Raw genomic sequence first — 14,181 nt, 5'->3', positions numbered from 1 at the left:
TCATCTCTTCTTCTCCCAGCCATTCCCCAACCACTTATACTCACACTGCTGTCACTCTCTACATTCAACAAATCCTCAAAGTGCTCCTTCCATCTCCTCAATTTCTCTCTCTTCTCCACCAACAATCTATTATTCCTATCTTTCACTCCCCTACTATTTCCCCTTTCACACTGCCTTACTTTCTTTACCTCCTTCCAAAACAATTTCTTACTCTCCCTCCATTTCACACTCAGATTCCTCCCAAACTCTTCATCCACTTTCTTCTTACTCTCCTTGGAAGTCAGATATAATTATTCCCTTGTACAAAGGAAAAGGGGAAAAAGAAGTGTGTGGTAATCATAGGGGCATTTGTCTTCTTAGTATAATAGGAAAAGTGTATGGTAGGATACTTATTGACAGAGTTAGAGAAAGAACAGAGAAATTAGTTGGAGAATAACAGGGAGGCTTTAGGAAGGGAACAGGTTGTGTAGATAAGATATTCATTCTTAGATCTTTAGTGGAAAAGTTTCTAGAGAAGGGAAAGAAGTTGTATGAGGCTTTCATGGATTTGGAGAAAGCATATGACAGGGTTGATAGACAAGGATTGTGGAAAGTATTAAGAATATATGGAGTAGATGGGAATTTGTTGAATGCTGTGAAGAGTATGTATGATGGTGCAAAGGCTGCAATATGTGTGGATGGTGAACTGAGTGAATTTTTTTCTTTGAAGGTTGGGTTGAAACAGGGATGTGTCATGTCTCCGTGGTTGTTCAATTTGTACATGGATGGGGTAATAAAAGAGGTACAAAGTAGGGTAGTGGATGTTGGAGTGGCCCTGGTGAGAGAGGGTAGTGTTTGGAAACTCCCAGCACTGTTGTTTGAGATGATACTGTGTTGTTAAATGAAGACAAAGGAGAGCTGCAAGGCTTGGTGGATGAGTTTGGGAGAGTGTGTAAGAAATGGAATCTAAAAGTGAATGTAGGGAAGAGTAAAGTGATGGTTTTTGAGAGAGGTGAAGTCAGAGAAGGTACAGCGAGGTTGGATGATGAGGAATTGGAAAATGTGAGTACGTTTAAATACTTGGGTAGTGTGATGAGTAAGGATGGAGGTTTGGAGGGTGAAGTGCTTGAAAGAGTACAGCAGGGAAGAAAGGTTGCTTGTTCCTTGAAAGCAGTGATAAGAAACAGGGAAGTGAGCATGGAAGTGAAAAAGTTACTACATGACAGTATTGTGATACCAACTCTAATGTAATGGAAGTGAAGCTTAGACGTTGCTGGAAGGACACAAGTCAAGAGTGAGAGCAGTGGAAATGAGTTATTTAAAAGGAGCCTGTGGAGTCACATGGAGAAACAGGCTGACAAATGAGGATATAAAGGGGCATTGTGGTGTGGATGTGGATGTGATAGGAAGCGTTGGGAGGAATACACTGAGGTGGTTTGGCCATGTGGAGAGGATGGAGGGTGAAAGACTGACGAAGAGAGTGTATGTGAGTGAGGTGGAGGGGGGAATAGGGAGGGGGAGGCCGAAGATGAGATGGAGGGATGGGGTGGAGAGGTATATGAGAGAGGGGGATGTGAGTTGAGAGCGGGGCAGTGAAGTGGCGGGGGACAGGGCAATGTGGAGGCGATTTGTTTGTGGCCACCTCGAATGGGATTGAGGCGTATGGGAATAGATAGATAGAATAAAAATTTAGGATTCAAAGCAAAACTTTGCTAAAGTTAGCAGAAGTGTTCCACCTCTATAGTAGCTTGATATCTTGCCTGGACAGACTTCTGTTTTGTGGAAATATTGATTAATAATGTAAATACATTTTTTTGTGTTTTAAATCAATATTTATGCAAAATGGAAGTTTGTCAATGTGTGTTGATGATCTGAAGGTGACGTATCCGCTAACTTTAGCATATTTTATCTCTGAAACCTGATTTTTTATTAACAGTCACATTAAGCACAAATTTTTAAAAGAATTTCTGATAATTAAGTGTACATGAATCTATATGGTGATAAAAATTATAATATATCCCATTTAAAAGTGGTGATTCGGTAAATGACCGCCGGTTCGGTATTTACTTGCACTGCTTCGCAACAGTAGGAGTTGTCAGCTGTGTTGGTGTGCTCCCAATGCACTGCTTGCCACCACAGCATCGTGGTTTTCATCTCTTGAAACAGTGATGAATCTTTTTTCTAGTGTAATTCAACTTGTGTTCTTTCACAGCGGAACAAAGCACCAGTGGTGCTGACTTGGCCATGATGAAGCAAAGCTTGGCTAATCAGGAGAACCACAATCACACAACCGGTGATCACAGTCATGTTTTGTCTCTGGGGTTGGCAGACTTGAGGCTCGCACTGCCATCAACCTCTTTTTGTGCAGCTTTGAAGGCTTATATCCAAATTTTTACTTTGGTTTGTCAGATCAACTATATCATAGGACAGTTCAGCACAATTATCACCTTGATAAATTGTTTACTTAAAAAAAAAAAAAAAAAATGACCACCAACCAGTCCATTGCAGGCAATGCAGGACCATTCCATGCAGTGAAGTGATGTTAGTCAGGGTGTGAAAGATAAAAATGGTAGATTACTAGTGGAGAAGGAAGAAAAAGTGAGCAGATGGTGAGAACAAGGAATTGTTGAGCATAGAGAATGAAAATAATGCAAGTATAAGTGGCTGGGGAGTGGCTGGGAGACGGAGGGATGTGAGAAGAGGAGGAAATCAGTAGGATGGAAGTTGTGGAAGGAATGAAGAAAGTCAAAATGAGGAAAGCCCCAGGAATTGATAGAGTGTGTGGTGAAATGCGGAATCATGAGGGAGAAATAGTAGTAGAATGGATGTGGAAGATGTGCAGATTGGCCTGGGAGGAAGGAAAAGTCTCAGAGGATTGGAAGTCAGGTATGATTATTCCCCCATACAAAGGGAGAGGGGAAAAAGAAGTTTTTGGTAATCATAGGGGCATTTGTCTTCTTAGTGTAATAGGAAAAGTATATGATAGGATACTTATTGACAAAGTTAGGGAAATAACAGAGGAATTAGTTGAAGAACAGGGAGGTTATAGGAGGGGAAGAGGTTGTGTAGATCAAATATTCATTCATAGGTCTTTAGTGGAAAAGTTTCTACAGAAGGGAAAGAAGCTGTATGCAGCTTTCATGGATTTGGAGAAAGCACATGACAAGGTGGATAGACAAGGATTCTGGGAAGTATTAAGAATACTTTATATGGAGTAAATGAGAAGTTGTTGAATGCCATGAAGAGTATGTATAAGGGTGCTAAGGCTGCAGTGTGTGTGGATAGTGAACTGGGTGAATTTTCTGTTTGAAGGTTGGATTGAAACAGGGATGTGTCTGGAGATGTACCGGTATCAAAATGTTGACCGATACTGATACCACAAAATTGGACCGATGCTGATACTACTACCATTACTGATACCAGTGCATTGGAGACCAATCTATTAGGCTGTTGCACATACCCATGAGACTTTCTTTTTTTCAAGTTGACACTTGGGTAATATAAAAATTTTTGGATGAAACACTTTGTACTATTCATTAAAATTTAAGTAAACAATTTTTATTATAAAAACTTGTTTTTTTTTTTTTTAGTAACATTAACATGCCAGACTTCAAATGCGAGTTGCCAGATTAAGGCTTTTTGTTATTTGGTACGTAATGAAAACGGTCTGTTTCCTTTCCACGAGAGAAACAAAACCATTAACCCCTAAAACGCGGCCATGGACAGCCGGCCCCCCCTGGGTGGCGGGGTTGGACCGCGGTCTGAGTGCCTGTAGGAAAATATTAGCCAAAAATCAGAGATTAACCTTAGAACATTATACTTGGTTTGGCAGATAGTACTTACATTCAGCTTTCTCCAGAGACAGGTGTTGAGCCTTCTTGGACTACCCAAGGACTTGTGGAGACTTGCAAAGTTGGGTAACAAAATCTTCACTTTCACACCTCCAGCAACCCAGTTTCCCCTCTACCACAGCCTCATTCTGTCACAGTAAACTTTATACTACAATGTACAGGTAGTTTGGAATCCGTATTTGTACGACAAGCACTGAAAATAAGGCTAAAATCAACGGAGCGTACGGCCGACATGCAGCGTGGCGGCGGTCTTCCCGTCACTCAACAAACATTTCCATTTTCACAGCGAAAAACACGTATACTACATTATTTTCAATCATAATACTTCCCAAAAGACCACTGCGGTGCGCTTTTATTCTGCCTTACGCCCGTCACTTCATTCTCGTTCCTGTCGGCCGCTTGCACTGACGTGGAAGAGCTAGAACTCGCCAAATTGTCACTTTGAAAGCCTGCGGTAAACTGACGCTAAACAGGGGCAAACCATGAGAAAAAAAGCTAGTGTCACAACTGGGGAAACAAGCATTTCCTATTAGCATAAACTGCTTGTGAGAGGAGAGCGCAGATTTACAGTTCTGAGCAGTCAGCGCGCTGCCATATATCACAGCCAGGCTGGCCGGGCCATGGTGGGGGGGGGGAAGGGGGGAAAAATGCGATACTTGGGAACAACGGAGGTCAGTAGTACAAAGGTCAAGTATGCTAATTGTAGCTAAAGGGTGGCGGTACTGATAGACAATACCAACTGGAACATCCTTGCCTGCGTTTATTCAAAATTAACTCAAATCGCAAATGCGACGATCCGCCGTTATGTCCTTTTTGGCGATCGTCGCAAATGCAACGATCCGCGTTTAAAGGGTTAATCAAACTTAAATGTACGTAGCCTACATGAATTTCTCATGTATTTCATCAGAGCATAAGACTAATACCGTATATGTGGTATACACTGGCAGATAATAATCATGATAGAAGTAAAAGAACATGGTACGTTCTATGGAATTATTACCTTTGATAGATAATGCTTAAATGGAAAAATAGATTCCTACTTGTACAGCTCCGTGTAGATGACTGGGAAACACTACCTCAGCCCTGCGCACACTATCATTGGATCACTTTTGCTTGACAAATTATTCCAGTCCTTTCTCAGACTCCATCCACACCTCCCAGCCTTACCCTCATTGACTGTTTCCACTCCCTCTCTACTGCATAGTAATTTGTCAGCCAAAGCAACCCACCAGTGGTCTATGTAGTAAATTCCTTTTAAGTATCGGTAGTATTGGCAGAAAATCAGCCGATGCTGATTCCGATACCAGTTCTCTAAAAATGGGATGATACCACCGATACTGATACCGATACGTCGGTTCTTTGCTAGATGCATCATGTCTTCATGGTTGTTCAGTGTATATATGGATGGAGTTATAAAAGAGATACAAGGTAGGGCAGTGGATGTTGGAGCGGCCCTAATGAGAGAGGGCAGTGTTTGGAAACTACCTATCCTGTTGTTTGCAGATGATACTGTGCTGTTAAGTGAAGACGAAGAAGCGCTGCAAGGCTTGGTGAATGAGTTTGGGAGAGTGTGTAAGAAACGGAATCTAAAGGTGAATTTAGAGTAGAGTAAAGTTATGGTCTTCGAGAGAAATGAAGTCAGTGAATGTACAGTGAGGTTGGATGAGAAGGAAATGGAAAATGTGAGTGCATTTAAGTACAGTAATCCCTCCAAGATTCGACGTAATAGAGCCAAAAGCATGTCCGGGATTTGGGTTTGTCCGGGACCTGGGAAAATGCCCCCTGGACAGGTTCTTACGGACCCTAACCCAACCTAGCTTTGATAACCACCTATATAATTCCCTACCAGACATGCACAGCACCTATTTAAGACCCTGTTCACACCAATAAGGGACAGAAAGCATGAAATAAATGAAACGGAACCAGAGAATGAGGAATTATAAGTGAGTATGGAAAGTATTTAGCAGTATGCAGGGTACTTACAACATGTCCGTGGTCATCACAAAGATTAACCTGCCTCCTCTAAGGCACTGACAGTGTGAAAGTCCTCTTGAAGCACATACAGTAATCCAGGGTTTGTGCTGCACTTAATCCATTGCACTGTGAATTATAATTGTTTAACACAGCACATTCTGTTCCTACTTGTGCCACGCCAGTGACAACACTCCAGCATTGTACTCTGCACTTCATCCTTTGCACTCTAAATTATAATTTCTTAACACCATACAACACTGTAAATTCCCATGTGGCCTAGTGGCGAGGTATTGCAGTTTATTCACTGTATATTCACAAAAATGAGCATGTGGGGCAGCCATAGCATTGAGCATGTACTCAAGATGGTAGTTAGGCAGGAACTGAGGAGGGGAGGAATGCAAGGGCGTTCTACTATGCGTGAAAACGTGGCTGTTCATCACCACGTGCCAAATTTAAAGTTGGGGTGAACCAATATCAGCTTTTTTTTCTTTTTTTCTTTTTTCTTTTTTTTTTTTTTTTTACATTTTTACTTTTTTTTTTTACTATGCGTGTGTGTGTGTGTGTGTGTGTCCGTCCAAAGACCCGAGCCCAAAATGTCCGGGACTTGGGGTGTCCGGGGCTTAGGCGTCCAGGTCTTAAACGGATTACTGTACTTGGGTGGTGTAATGAGTAAGGATGGAAGTTTAGAGGGTGAAGTGCTTGATAGGGTACAACGAGGGAGAAAGGTTGCTGGTTCCTTGAAAGCAGTGATAAGAAACAGGGGAGCGATCATAGAAGTGAAAAAGTTACTGCATGATGGTATTGTGATACCAACTCTAATGTATGGAAGTGAAGCTTGGATTTGTTGGAGGATCACAAGTCAAGAGTGAGAGCAGGGGAAATGAGTTATTTGAATGGAGCATGTGGAGTCACATGGAGAGACTGACAAATGAGGAAGTGAAGGAGCATTGTGGTGTGGATGTGGATGTGATAGGAAGCATTGGGAGAAACACACTGAGGTGGTTTGGCCATATGGAGAGGATGGAGAGGAAGAGACTGATGAGGAGAGTGTATGTGAGTGAGGTGGAGGGGGAGAGAGGGAGTGGGAGGCCAAGGATGAGATGGAGGGGTGGATTGGAGAAGTATATGAGAAAAGGAGGTGTGAGTTGGAAGCAGGGCAGTGAAATGGCGGGGGAGAGGGCATCATGGAGGCGATTTGTTTGTGGTCACCCCTTGTGGGATTGGGGCGTCTGGCAGTAGATAGTGGTTAGATAGAAGAGATGTTCCCTTGCAGTAGGCAGTGCCTTTCCACAGCAAGATGTGGGGAATAGTGTGAAGGTTTGCTTCCCAGATGGACATTGCATTTCCATCTCTCCATTCAGTTAATGACCCCACATTACCCCGTTATTTGGTTATATAGTTACCACCCAGCAATGTGCAGTAAATGGTTACCTGGGTTACAGGACACCATTAGGCTTGTCATTCAGTGTAGAGCCACTGAAAAAGGAAGAAAGAATATTAAAAGTTGACAGAATGAATGGGAAAACTGGATATAAGTGGAGGGTTGATAGAGGGAAAAAATGATATAGGTAAAGAAGTACGGTACTGTAATAAGTTTAATAGATGTTTCACTTGTTCTCTCTTAATTAATTTTGTTAGTATTTTCATGTGAAAGGCTTCAATCAGTTAATTTGACATAATATTTTACGTTGGGTCTGGTTAGTACTTGGATGGGTGACCGCCTGGGAACACCAGATGCTGTTGGCATCCCTACGTGTCAAGTGGGGTTGGTGGAGGATTAGTGCCCCTCCCTGTAAAACAATTAACTCTAAGCCGTTGGCCACCCCATTTGGGATACATGGCGTCTGGCAATGGATGGATGGAGGTTTTTTTTTATTTTTTTATCCACTTGAAATTAGAATTATTGTTTAGTCATTAATCCATGCCTCCTTCCTCTAGGTTCTTTATTTCCATTTTTTTAATATTTTCATCATAATTATGCTGGAAGGTACTACCATGACAGTCATATGTGGCCACAAACTTGGTAACTTTTTTCAGGAGCATCAATCATGGTCCTAGCAGAGACTCTCACATCGTTACAGAGATTATTACACATCTCGTGTTCTTATTCTTACCTAATTGTTCTTACCTAATTGTATCTTTACAGGAATGAGTCAAGCTCGTATTGTCCCGTGTCTTAGACCATATTTATCGTACATATCCTTAAATTTGTGAATTGTTTTGGCACAAACTATTTCATTCGGTAGTGCATTCCATTGATCAATTGCTCTGTTTGGGAAACTGAATTTCCTTACGTCTTTATCACCTCTCTTCTTATGCAGTTTTTTGCAGTGTCCTCTTGCTGATGCTTCTCCATATGTTAAGTAATCATTTATGTCTATTTTCTCCTTTCCTGATATGCACTTATATAGCATTATCATGTCACCTCTTTTCCTTCTCTCCTGTAGTGTTGGTAGATTCAGTTTATTTAGTCTTTCTTCGTAGCTTAGGTCCCTTAAGCTTGGTATCCATCTTGTAGCGGCCCTTTGAACTTTTTCAATCTTGTCTATGTGCTTTTTGAGATGAGGACTCCAGACTATTGATGCATATTCCAGGGTTGGTCTAATGAATGATGTTATTATCCTTCTTAGCATGTCTTCATTTATGTATGTGAATGCTATTCTCATATTTGCAAGCAGTGTATACATGTTCCGTACCTTCTCGCTGATGTGGTCAGCCGGAGATAGTCTGTTATTGATAATCACACCTAGGTCTTTCTCTCTTTCTGATGTGTATAGGGTTTTATTTCCTAACTTATAATCCCAATCAGGTCTTTTTCCACTTTTACCAAACTTGATTACATGACACTTGTCCACATTGAATTCCATTTGCCATGTACTACTCCATTCATGAAGTTTATTTAATTCTTCTTGTAGCTCCCTACAAGAGTCTGTGCTAGTAATTCTCCTTTGTATTTTTGCATCATCTGCAAACATATTCAGATAGCTGTCATTTCCAGTGTTACTGTTTATATCATTTATGTACACTAGAAACATGATTGGTGCCAGCACTGAACCCTGTGGTACTCCACTAGTCACTTCTTTCCATGATGAGTAGTTTCCTCTTAGTACTGTCCTCATTTCTCTTTTTATGAGAAAGTCTTGCATCCAACAAAACAGTTTGCCTTGAATTCCTCCTTGATGGTACAGCTTCCATAAAAGTCTTTGGTGTGGTACTGTGTCAAAAGCTTTCTTGAAATCTAAATAGATACTGTCCACCCATCCTTCCCTTTCCTGTATTGTGTTTGTTACTCTGTCATAATAGCTCAACAGATTAGTAACACATGATTTTCCTTTTCTGAAGCCAAACTGTCTTTCTGTTATCATACTGTGTTCTTCTAGATGATTTACCCAAGCTTTTCTTATAAGTTTTTCTAATACCTTGCTTACAACACTGGTCAGTGATACTGGTCGGTAGTTGAGAGGATTTTGTCTATTTCCTTTCTTGAATAAGGGGACTATATTTGCTTTTTTCCAAATATCAGGTAGTTTCCCTTGACTCAAGGATTTCTTGAAAATTAAAAATAATGGTTTACTTAACTCCTTTGCACATTCTCGTAACACCCAACATGAAATTTCATCAGGACCACTTGCTTTTCCTCTGTCTAATCTACTTAACTCCTCCTGTATTACTTTTTCTGCTATTTGTATATCTGGTAGTATGAGTGGACATGCGTGTTCCACATATTCCCTCTCAAAAATTTTTTCTTCTGTAAAAACTAATTGGAAATTCTTATTTAGTGCTTCACAAATATCTTTCTCTTGTGTATAAGTGATTCCCTCGTCCGTGATGGATTGTATTATATCTTTTACTTTGGTTTTGCTTCTGGTATAGCTGTAAAACAGTTTTGGTTGATCACTACTTTTATTTATTATATCCTCCTCAAACTGTTTTTGGGCTTCCCTCCTTATTCTTATATAGTCGTTTCTTGCCTGTCTGTAATTATTATACGCCCTTTCACTATTGTGTCTTCTGTATCTATTCCACAACAAATCTCTTCTTTCTTTTGATTTTTTACATTCTGTATTGAACCATTTCTGTATTTTCTTATCTGCTTCTTTGTGCTGTGGGATGTACTTCTGGACTCCTATTTCATAAAATTCACAAAATTTTTTATGTACAGCATTTAAATCTTGTCCTCTCAGCTCATTTTCCCAGTCAACTTCTAAGAAATACTTCTTTAGGTCTTGATAATTTCCCTTTTTATAGTTTAGTCTCTTTTTGTAACTGTCATTGCTGTTTACTATGTCATATGCTATCCTGAAGTTATAATTTAGTACTGCATGATCGCTTTTGCCGAGTGGAGGGTGATATATTAAACTGTCAATGTCATTTTCTTGCCTAGTAAATATTAGATCTAGCACTGAAGGTACATCAAGTCCTCTTTTTCTAGTGGTTTCCCTCACATGTTGCGTTAAGAAAAACTCTTGTTCGAGATCCAGGAGCTTTTGGTCCCAACAGCTTTCTTGGCTATTTATATCTAGAGTATTCCAATTTATATTTGTATTGAAATCCCCAGTTAGTATAATTCTTTCCGATTTCTCTTCCATTTTATGTAGCAAGGATCTTATACTCTGAATTGTACTCTCTGCCAGGTCCTCATATTCGTCTCTTTCCCATGTGTTTGATCTGGGTGGCATATACAAATTGGCTACAATTACTTTACATTCAGATGTGTCGATCTCTACTGCAATCAGTTCTACTTGTGATGGTATATCTAGGTTTATTTCCCTGACTTTTAGATTTTTCTTAGTTAATATTATAATTCCTCCTCCTTTTTTTAAGTTTCTGTCTCTTCTCCATATATTGTATTCCTCTAAGTTTAGTATGTCATTGGATATCCTTGGTGTTAATTTTGTCTCAGTTAGGCATATTATTTGTGGTTCATTTTCTCTGACATAATCATTCATCTCTAGTAATTTAGATACCATTCCATCCACATTTGAGTACATCAATTTTATCATCTTGTTTATATACTTGTCATGACATGGTTCTACTAACTTCCTCCTTTTTCTTCCATCCTGTTTGTGTACCACTTTCGTACCTGCAACCCTATTACTTTGTAAAAAAATTTCTTCTTGTCCTCTTCTGATCTTCCCTCATTTTTTGTTTTTGCTTCCTCCCTTTTCTCTTTCAGTAATTCCAGTTCCTCTTCTGTTAGGCATCTTTTTATCCATACATTTTTGAACTCCTCTTTTTCCATAAGATTCTTTGCATTTTTTAGTATCTCTTCCACAGTGTTTACACTCTGGAAAGTCACCTTTAGAGGTCTTGTCTTCCTTTTCTCGTATTTCCCTAACCTTTTGTGTTCTTCTATGTCTTTACTACAGATTTCCTCTGATACTTCTTTCAGTAAGCTCATTACATTTGCCATCTCCTTTTTGTCTCTAGTGATTTTGTTTTTAATTTCTTCCTCTTCTATACCAGTGATTACTATTGATTTATTTATTTCTACTGAATCTCTGACTAACTTTGGATTGTTTTGGATTATTCTTTTCACTTCCTTTTTAATGTTTTTTTCCTCCACCCTTGTTTCTAAGTCTTTCTTTACTTTCACCATTTCAGCATACGTGGTTTCTACATCATTTTTGTAGCTTTGCACAGCTTCATTCACCTGTGTTATCTTCTCCTCAATATCACTGCTCTGGTCCATAAGACTGCTTGCTTGTCTAATTGTCTCTGTGTCATTTTTTAACTCTTCCATAACACTCTCGTGATTAACTACTGTACTTCCCATTTCACTCACTTTCTTCCTAAGGGTATTCAATTCCACTGTTAGTTCACTGATGGTTGTGTCTTTCTTATTGGCCTCCCTTCCCAGTTTTTCTATCTCTTCCTTTTGCAAGTGCATTTGCTTCTTTATTTCATCAATTTCATTTTTGAAAGCCATTTCTAGTTTGTGTACACGTTCAACCAGTCTATTGTGAGTCTCCACTTCAACTAGTTCTTGGTAGAAATCATCATTTTGCTTTTTACTTTTATCCCTTTTCTTTTCCAAATTTGTTTTACTGAAGTATGTATCCATTTTGTAATACTAAATGAGGAGTATGCACTTACACTTTCCGCGTGTTGCCGTAGTATAAACAAACCCAGCTGACTCAACGCATCGTGGTTCTTTGTTGTTTGATCAGTCTTATTTAAACTTACTATTTCTTTTCCTTTCAATAATGAAAAATCATTTAGTCTAACCTGGTACAGAGCTTGACTCATTCAAAGATACTTATTTAGGTAATGCCTCTGGCCGTGTTGAGCTGGTATGGAGAGCCGGTAAAAGACGTCTTCCTCCGACGATGTGTGTGTGTGTGTGTTTACCTAATTTACCTAATTGTGATATACAGGAAATGAGCTATGCTCTTGGGGTCCCGTCTCTCTCAACAAGTCAAATTTTGCTTTAATTTTATTTAAGTTTTTAGACTGGACTATCTCTCTCTCCTGGCTATTCCACAGATCTATACATCTTTAAGGAAAACTATGTTTCTTGATATCCTGCAAGCAGCTTGGCTTCTTCAATTTCATTCTGTCCCCTTGTTACTCTCTTATCCCTTACAAACAGATCTTCTCTGTCAATTTTATCTGCTCCCATCATGGTCCTGGACACTGCAATCATGTCGCCCCTCTTTCTCCTTTCCTCTAAGGAAGGAATATCCAGCTTTTCCAGCCTCTGTCTGTACAACTACCAGACTGGGGACCATCTTGGTTGCTGTTCTTTGTATTCTCTCAATCTTGTTTATATCTTTCTTTTTATATGGGGACCACATTACTGCTCCATATTCTAACCTGGGGCAGATCATGGCCACTATCAATTTTTTCATCATCTCCTCATCCATATAATGAAATGCTACTCTTATGTTAGCGTCATAAAAGACTTTGTAGTAACTTGTAGAGAAGTTTTTTTGTTTAGTTGTCACTCGATTTCTTGTAGTAAGAATTAAAGATGAATACAGTGAGTTGATCTTAATTTATTATCATCAGAGAAAATCTATGTTGAGCAGGGTATGTCTTACAGAGACAATATAATAAGGAAGTCTAGTTGGGCCCCTCTTTCTTGTTCACTCTCTCCACTACCTGTCGGTTCTAATGCTAGCCTCCTTCTGAGCTCTGCTTCCTAAATTCTGGTGAAACAGGGGTCGTGTCACGTGTGTTACACTGTGGTTGGAAAGTTCCAGAAACCTGTGTGTGAGTATGTGTGTATGTCACTAGGCTTTGTTCGCATGCTATCTCGCTGACACACGACCTACATCATCCCCTGACTTTGCTACTTCCTGTGTATGGTCAACATTTCCTCAGTTAACTTGCAAGATCATTTCCCTTTCCCAGGCTTGCATGGAGCTGTCTGTCTATCTATTTATCTATCTATCTATTATGAATTGTAATTATAATATGGATTCATAACATTAGTCAAGAGTTTATACGTCTCTCTAACTCTCTTGTTAACAATGTTTTTCAGATGACAGAAACTATCCTGGACTAGCACTCCCAAATCTTTCTCTTCTCTTGCTTTTGTGATTGATTCATTGCCCATCAAATAGTTTAGTGATGGCCTCATGGTACTTTTACCCATTTCCAATATTTTACATTTCTTTTGTGTTGAATTTCATTTCCCACATCCGGCTCCAATTGTGTATCCTATCCAGACCCTCCTGTGGCATTTTACAATCTTCCACAACCTCTACCTTCCTTAGGATCTTTACATCATCAGCAAACAGATTTGCATAGCTGTTCACTCCATATACCATATATACGTCAATCAGGAACATTACTGGCGCCAACACCAAGCCCTGTGGGACTCCAATTGTTACTTCCCTCCATCCAGACACCCTATCCTTTTCTACTGTCCTCATTTGTCTGTCTCTCAAAAAGTCTCTCATCCATTCCAGGAGGTTTCCCTTTAGTCCTCCTATATGCTTTAGTTTCCACATTAGTCTCTTTTGTGGTACCTTGTCGAAGGCCTTCTTCAAATCTAAATACACACAATCCACCCAACCGTCTCTTTCCTGTAGCACATCAATCACTCTTTAGTAAAAGCTCAACAAGTTGGAAACACATGACCTTCCACTTCTGAATCCAAACTGACACTCGGCCAAAATATTCATCTCTTCCAGATATTTTATCCATCTTTATTTCAGGATTCCCTTGCACAATTTTGCTACCATTCTGGTTAGAGACACTGGCCTATAATTCAAAGGTTCTTCCCTGTTTCCTCCGTTATAAATTGGTACCACATTTGCCCTCTTCCTTTCTTGAGGCACTTTCCCCTCTTCCAGAGAACACACAATTAAACTGTGAATCTTATCTGCCAGTTGTTCTCTGCATTCCATCTGGTCCTGGGGCTTTCTTT

The 14,181-nt window shown here is 39.8% G+C and overlaps 1 protein-coding gene across 1 annotated transcript in view; it reads left to right on the top strand.

Moving 5' to 3' along the window:
• The window catches only part of Ube4B (Ubiquitination factor E4B), a 645,009-nt gene that overhangs the window by 299,577 nt on the left and 331,251 nt on the right, over nt 1-14,181 (top strand). The gene's annotated exons all lie outside the window — the stretch shown is intronic.

The sequence above is a fragment of the Coenobita brevimanus genome, chromosome 21, assembly GCF_032717465.1.
Source record: "Coenobita brevimanus isolate Jiangsu-jjx chromosome 21, ASM3271746v2, whole genome shotgun sequence".
Lineage (NCBI taxonomy): Eukaryota > Metazoa > Arthropoda > Malacostraca > Decapoda > Coenobitidae > Coenobita > Coenobita brevimanus.
The sequence above is the reverse complement of the archived record's forward strand: the minus strand, read 5'-3'. Positions and strand labels throughout refer to the sequence as shown.